The sequence below is a fragment of the Ictidomys tridecemlineatus genome, chromosome 2 (genome assembly GCF_052094955.1).
Source record: "Ictidomys tridecemlineatus isolate mIctTri1 chromosome 2, mIctTri1.hap1, whole genome shotgun sequence".
Lineage (NCBI taxonomy): Eukaryota > Metazoa > Chordata > Mammalia > Rodentia > Sciuridae > Ictidomys > Ictidomys tridecemlineatus.
This window is the reverse complement of record NC_135478.1, coordinates 37,117,436-37,125,803: the sequence shown is the minus strand read 5'-3', so window position 1 is coordinate 37,125,803 and position 8,368 is coordinate 37,117,436. Positions and strand designations below refer to the sequence as shown.

Sequence of the window (8,368 nt, the reverse complement as noted above, 5' to 3'; positions counted from 1 at the left end):
CTTTGGAGAAATATCTGCTTGATTTTCATCTAGACTGTAGAAATCATGATTCTTATCAAAGCTTTTCTTGAGAAAATGTTTTTGTTTTGTTCTGCTTTATTAGCATGAGCTTAGCTTTTTAAGGTGGATCACTACCAATAAACCTATGACGTGAACAATGTTTCTACATGATTAGCAAGAAGCTATGTAAACCTCTAACAGCAGGAGAAAAATACCTGCCAGAATCTATGTAAGGTACAGAGTATCTAGACATGGAAAAATTGCTTTCCTTTTTAAACCACTTTTCTGGAATACATTTTCAGTCTGGTTTCTCCTACTTCTGGCATTAAAATATCAACTGTAAGAGTCAAGTGGGATTCAAAAGTATCAAAGTTAATAATATCTGGAAGAAATATTTATCTTGGGAACTATATAAAAAAGCATTAATTGAGAAATTTACTTCATATTGAGGACAACAGAGTTTAATGTACCCATTATTTGTAATAAAAATTTTAAGGAATATGCAGCAGGACCCAAATCTTTAGGTCACCTTTACTAATGGGATGATAATTTTAATTTCTATGGCTATTGAAATGACCTCCAATGTGGACCCATTTGAATCTTCGCCAGTGGGCATTTGTTCTAAAACAGGACTTCATCCAACATTTGTGGAGCCCAAGGCACAAGCACAAATAGAGGCCTGAACATCATGTTTCTAAATACTTAAAAATTATAACATATGCTGCACTCACAGACCAGCCTGCATTTCCACACAGAGGCCACATGACCACTTTTAGGAGGTCAAGATAGGACCCAGGGCTAAAAGTAAGTGCTACCCCTGGTCTAACTCTGATGCCTGTAGGCTGAGATAACACAGCTGCTGAGGCAGGGGAGGTTGGATATTTGCCTATGGTGGACATCTGCTCACCAAAGAAATTGGCTGATGTTGGGCAAATTATGGTGGTTTTACACATTTGAAACTTTTCTGATATTCCTCCCATCAAAAGATGGAGAGTAAATATTCTTCTCCTGAATATGGTTCAAGCATAGTGCCTCGGTTCTAATCAAAACTATGTCAGGCAATGACTCTGACTTCTAGGACTAGTTTAGAAGAGAGAGTGATGTTACCCATAGCTACCACACTTCAGGTGTGTTGAGGGAGTATACTTATATATATATATATGTGTGTATGTATGTGTGTTTGTGTGGCTCCTGTGACTCTGTGAATTTATAGCCTCTTGTTACATGTGTCAGACCAAAAGTTCCTCATTTTTTGTCAGAATAGGGTGTTAAATACTGCTTTCTCTAATAGCCATGTTATAATGTAAAATGCTCCAGATTTCTACATCATATCTGAGAATTTGACTCAAAGCTCCTGCATCTCCTTCTATCCTGTACTGTGTAGATGCAAGTCACTGTAATCAGCTTCTGTTTTCTCATTTGTAATGCCAGGATAATAACCCTCCCTCAGAGATATCAATCAAGAGTATCAAAAGGAAAAAATGTATGTGGAAGCCTATGATATAGGACATGTCGCCCTTATAAATGTTTCTTGCATCCAAATCTGATAATTCCAGGTATTTGCCCTTTCTTCCTCCTCCATCCTGATAACTTTTCCACAAGAATGAAGAATTTTGAAAGCTATGCCTGCCATATTTGCATCTAAAAGTGGGAAGATTCTGTATTTTATTTTTATATTAAGAGTCCATCAAACCATTGGGAAAAAAATAACTCAAAACTGGAAGACCAACTCATAAAACTGGAAGATTTTCCCTTTGAAAGTCACTGAAGACCCTAGGAAGAATGATGTTGTGTGTTCCACTGAGACTTGATACACTGATTTATCCTTTATATACACCTTTTCCCAGACCTGCATGCCTGAGGGAGCACAATGTTCCCATTAATGCCTGATATGACTGGACTCTGGAATCTACTTCTACGAGGACAGCATGCTCCGCAGCCTGAGGGATTATTCAAAAACAGAATATGACTGGAATGGTTAACTTTTCTAGAACCTAAAGACTTAAGACACTAAGTCGTCTCGTCGTCTTCTTTTTTTTTTTAATTTTCTCTAAATGGCAGCAGAAGATGAATTTCCAAGAAGTATAATTTATTTAAGATTTCACTTACCAAACAAACACAGTAAAAGATGATATCAAACATCTGCAATTTCCAATCACATAGCTCACAAAAAAAGCACAAAACGGTTTTAGTGAAGTGCATAATTTGGCATCCTTGCCATCAAAGGCAATTTCAAACACATAATTCAAAATGCCCATTGACAGCTGGTCTCTCTTACTGGGTATTAATCTGTCAGGATGAATCTGGAAACATCAATGTCTCTCAATTAGAAGCATAAATTTTAAAATTGAGAAATAAAATCATGGTGGCATGAACAGGGCACAGGTGGGTAATTGACAAGCCTGCATAATGTGGAAAAATCACAGGTTAGAGGAAAAGGCATAACAATAATATAAAGCTTTGGATTTACACAGCCATTTCCCCCAAAGAGATCAAAGCCCATTACATACATTATCTCATTAATCCACCTGCTACCTGCTTTGGTGACAATGTCAGGGCAGACACCCATGGGGTGATCTGTGGCCATCAACATGCTGTGGTAGCCCAGGGTGAGCCCTATTACCTCCATTCTCTTCTGTAATAAAGTGTGAGATTAGTGTTCAAGTCACAGCTGGAGATGAAACGCAGCATCAGTTCTTAAACCAATTTATCCCTTTCCCCCACGTTTCACACTACGCAGATAACTATCTAAAACATTCCCATCTACAGGTACATTATTAATGGGCTGTAACTGTGTCTCTGAAAGAGAGTTCAAAGGCACCCAAAACATCTGTAACTACTAATTAGAGACTTGCTTAACTACGTGAGATTATTTCAGAAAGCAGGTTGACTGCGGGACTCGTTTGTTGTTCAAAACCCTGGACATCTCAGGTTTTCATTTGATTTTTTTTTCAATCATTCTTCCACTTCCTGTTAGAGAGATTATATTCATGTGACAGTGTGTGTTGGTGTAGAGTCATGAAAAACAGGAAATGAAAAATGCTATTTTACTATCATGCATGCTAACTTTTCTGAAAGAGTACCCAAATCCTATTTCATATGCTTTTACTCATGACATTTCAGAAAAAAATGTCTCTGAAATAGCTACATCCAAAAGTTACTTATTCATATAATATCAATCTAAATTGTTACACTACAACTCCGTTTTTTTTATTATTATCGGTTGGTTGGTTGGTAGATTGGTTGAGACAGGATCTCATTAAAATTGCCCAGGCTGGCCTCCTACTTGCAATCCTCCCAACTCAGCCTTCCAAGTAGCGGGCATTATAGGTGCACACTGCCATGTCTGAGTTCTCATATTTATTAAGGAAGAGAAATATATACTGGTTCCTATTTCTATGACCTACAGATGTTTATATGCTAATAATTTTATTGTACTAGAACAGTCTATTGAGTAAATATTTGCTGGATAATCCATCCAAAGATCATATCTGTCACTTCAAATTGTCTTTAAACATACGATTCTAAATCTACATGTGCCCTGAAATTTTAAATTGATGACTTCCCTTCCAAAAATCCAAGCTACAAGAAAACAAAACCAATTTTTTAATTACCAGCAAAGAAAATATATAACTAAAGAGAAGGGTCATATGAAAATTTCAGATTATTTCTGCATGGAGCTACTACCTTGAATTTTATATGACATAAAATATCTGGTATCCACCTGGTCTAAATCAACACCTACATTTTTAGGAAAAAATGTCATTTTCATAAGTAGATCCCTCATGAGAAATCTGGAGTTATCACTTAGGGTTAGTGATAACTAAGTTTCAGGACTTGTTGATTTAATAAATGTAAGCATTCTTCAGTTATTGTATTTATGCAGAAAAACTATAGTGCTTTTGCAAAAGGCTAAATTAAGACTAGGATGCCACTCCTGACTATCAGTTCCAGCTAGAAGTTATTGAGACACTCTAAGTGTGATCCTGGGCATCACCTGAATCTACATCCCCAACTCACTGGTCAGAATCTACACTTTAACATGGTTCCAAAGTAGTTGTTGTGTACATAAAATTGAAGGGAGCACTAAGATAAAATACTCTTAAAGACCTAAAACAGAAAATTGAAGAGTACGTGTTAACATAAATGAAGTTTCTGTGGCAAGGTAACATTCTTTTTTAAATTAATTAATTTATTTTAATTAGGTATATATGACAGCAGAATACATTTTGATTCATTGTACACAACTGCAGCACAACTTCTCACTTCTCTGGTTGTACACGATGTACCATGGCACCCTATGTGCAGTCATACATGTACCTAGGATGATGATGTCCATCTCATTCCACCATCGTTCCTGCCCCGTGCCTCCTCCTCTCCCATACCTCCTCTTTGCCTATCTTATGTTTCTTTCCTCCAGTTTCAAAGTATGCCTTGGTCTGTTAGTAAATGTAACATTAATGTAGCCAAGAGGTCCATCATTTGTCCCCTTCTGAATTTTCATCCAATGACATTTTCTGTAACAATTATTAAAATGGCAGACTTTATGCTGAAAGGAAAGCAAGCAAAGTTCTAAGTTCCAGTTTTGCCTTGCTTCAGACACTGTGGCTTTTGCTCTTTTTCATTAATTAATTGGCTTACTATCCTCCTGTGTGAGGTGCTAGTGTCATAAACAGAAATGAAATGCATTTGCTTCTATATTTTATTGTCCTCATGTCATTTTACCAAGATGTCACTGAACTCTTCAAAATATTTAAAATCTAAGCAGAAGCTATAAATAAGACAGTATCTTTTTTTTCTGGATATGAATGAATTAATAGAGAAATTTGACAGAAGACTCCTAGTGACATTGAAACATGGAATTGATAACAAATCAAAAAATTCCAATAGAGTCAAAGGGGACCTCAAAGATACCCCAACATCATCCCCACATAATTCTGTCCAACATAAACTTCAGCTCACAGCCCCAAGAGCATATATTCCATAGATGAAGGCAAAGCCACATGGCCTTTTAGGACCTAGCTTCAGTCATACTCTCTCTATAGGTTGAACTGGTCACAAATCTTCTAAACCTCAAGGACAAGGAACATAGACACTAGCCTCAATTAAAATACTGTAAAAGAGTTTGGGGCAATATTTTTAAATTGTTTCATACATATTACATTCAAGGGTAACAGTTGTATTTCAGAAATGGCTCCAAAGTTTTTTTTAATTCAGTTTTAAAAGGCCTTGATCAATTCCACAGAAGAAGAAAGGGGCCTTGATTGAAGGAAAATCTTTTGCTGTATATTTGTTTTGTAATTGTAATTTGAACCAGGTTGTATTCAATGCTCTCAAATCTAATCCCAATATTCTTTTAATATATTGAAGATGCCTTGCTTTGTTCGTGATAAGAATAACCTATGCTGTGTCCCACCTGAAAACTCTACAGTTGCTTCAAAGATACTCTTTCTTTCTTTCTTTCTTTTTTTTTTTTTTTTGGTGGTGCTGGGGATTGAACCCAGGACCTTGTGCATGCAAGGCAAACACTCTACCAACTGAACTATATTCCCAGTTCCCCAAGACACATCTTCTTTAAGAGAATATTTATCTACCCATCACTATGGACACTGAAAGATAAATCTTCTGAATAATTTATTTACAAACATTTAAAATGTTTATTTACCAGGCATCTATTTTTTGCTATGTGTTCAAGTGTGTATACATATATTTTTACACACACACACACACACACATAAGGAGTAAATTCTATCACTCTTATAGAATAAAACACAATGACAAATGAATTAAATCAGATCAAGAAAATATGGAACCTTAAGAGAGTACTCCTCAAATACAGCAAAACATATAGGAGGTCTAGGAGGTAACGTTTCTCAAGGTCAAAATGAGGAACAGAGAAATTTCCTTGACAAGGAAAGAAAATATAATGTAAACAATACAGAGAAGCAGGAATGCTGAATACCAGTACAAGATGGATAGATTACTATATAAAGCTTTAAAATAAAAAGTTTAAGTATTATTTGTAAAAAAAAAAAAAAAAAAAACTTAAAGAGCAACTGAGGGAAGATGCAAGCAAGGGCTAGATAAGAATACTTTCCCCAGTCCAAGAGCCAGTGTTATGTAAGGCAACTCAGAAGATCCATTGCCCAGGAGATTCTTGAATAAGGATCACAGAGGTCTGGCTTGGCACAATTCAGGAGCCACTTGTCAAAAGAAACTAACTTTATTTTTAGAACTACAAATGCCAAACAAAACAGCTCCTCAGGGAAAAAACCCTCAGAGCCCAACTGCCACCACCGGCTTCCACAAGCCTCTCACCCCCACACCAGCCTCTCAACCTCCCACAATCCTCCTGCCCTTGAGGCCGATTGGCTGGGTTGCGTGGGCAGAGCCAAAGAAGTCCCCCAATGAGCAGCTACGTGGAGGAGCCAATCAGCTAGATGTTGCTGGGGCTGCTGTGAGCCAATCATCAGCTGGCAGTCTGAAGGGCAGGGAAACAGCCCAATGAACATCACCGCAGAGGAGCCAATCAGCTAGATGTTGCTGGGGCCGCTGTGAGCCAATCATCAGCCGGCAGCTGGAAGTTTGCTGGCAGCTGGGTCATCAGCTGGCAGCTGGAAGTTTGCTGGCAGCTGGAAGTTTGCTGGGGCCCCTTTGGCTGTGGCTCTCAACATCTCCCCCTCTCTGTTTAAACAACAAGCATGTGGCTTAGGGACCGTGCCTGCCTTAGGTTGACCAATACTACATATGGTCCTTACCTGTCTTTGGATGAGCTGACCTCAGGGCGTCAGCCTCCTGTCTTAGGTTGGTACCATTGTAATTGGATCTTACCCGTCATTGACTACCGGTCCAGTATACAGCCACACCTGTGGAGAGGTCTTTGTACCAGCGGGGGGGGGGGGGGTGAGGTTCATTGACTACCGGTCCAGTATACAGCCACACCTGTGGAGAGGTCTTTGTACCAACGGGGGGGTGAGGTTCTTTGCCTCACCTCTGTTGGCCCTCAAATTTTAGCTGAATGATCATGACAAGCAGAAAGGAGGAAGATACACCAAGCCAATTGATGGCTCTTGTTGGAAAAATTGTACCACCAATGACATCAGCAAAAATACCCCAACACTACCACAAGTTGATGCACTAACAGATAGTTCACAATGCATACAAGTGAGTTCACAATGCATACAAGTGACACATAGTCTAGGCAAGTTCTGCAAGCAGTTCAGTGATGGCTATTGCAGAAGCTGTAGATTAGTTTTATCTTTGTCTTCACTGGCACTAGGATGAAGATAGGAATTCTGGCAATAATGGCTAAAGAAAAAATTGCGTAACATTCCAGAAGGCACTAAAAGAAAACAATTTTCTTAACAATTTACATTATCTTGAAGAGAATTATTAAATATAATGAAAAGGAAAAATGAAAGTAAACAAACAGATCTGTTAACCTTCTTTTTTGTTTACATATTAAAACAATTCTTAACAGTTATTTACCCAATTTAAATTAAACCATTTAAATCACGTGAATAAAAAAAAATATTTGGATCCATTTTTTTCATGAGCGCTCATCATATATGATATATGGACATACATACGTTCAAACGTATAACACAAAACACAAGTGTGCACACATAATATAATACATACAACACATAACATAATAGTAAAGGCCTTATAACTTTTTACAGGTAAAATCTCTATTGCAATGTTTAAAAACTCTATAGTCAAAAAAAAAATAGAACTGATCAGCAAAACATTAACCTAGGTCTGTATGAGCTCAAAAAAACAAAATAGAATTTCATGATATGGGAAAGGGCAATAATAAAATAGATATTGAAAAAAGCATCCTGGTTCTGTCGAAGATGTAAGGATAGCCAAATTGGAGTTTTGGATATCAGCTGTTATGGATTTGAGCTAAATCATCTTCTTTTTGGTCTGTAGAAATCACTTTAGTTAATCTCTCTGGAATCCAAATTGGCTGCTGTTCTCCCTGTGGAAACACAAAACAGGCCCCCGACTCCAGACAATCACTGGGTCAGGACCTTGGTTAATCTCTATGGAATCCAAATCGGCTGCTGTTCTTCCTGTGGAAACACACAAACAGACCCCTGACTCCAGACAATTACTGGGTCAGGACCTTTCCATTGTCCTGTTACAATATCTTTCCAAAGTACCTTGGGCTTATGTACATTTTTTGGACCATATGCCTTTCTGCAGCACTAAGTCCTGATGAATCCAAATTTTAAAAGTTTAGAGTAAAAAGGGTTATTTTAAGTTTATCTTTGGGGACTATATACCCCTTCCCAATTACGTCTTTTTGCTTTAATAAGTACATTTTAATAGTTTGATGAGCTCTTTCAACTATGCCTTGTCC

At 37.6% G+C, this 8,368-nt stretch overlaps 1 non-coding gene across 1 annotated transcript; it reads right to left on the bottom strand.

The window, feature by feature from the left end:
- Positions 1–5,479: 5,479 nt before the first annotated feature.
- On the bottom strand, positions 5,480–5,552 carry Trnaa-ugc (transfer RNA alanine (anticodon UGC)). The gene has a single exon. It is a non-coding gene; the product is annotated as a tRNA-Ala (tRNA).
- Positions 5,553–8,368: the final 2,816 nt, after the last annotated feature.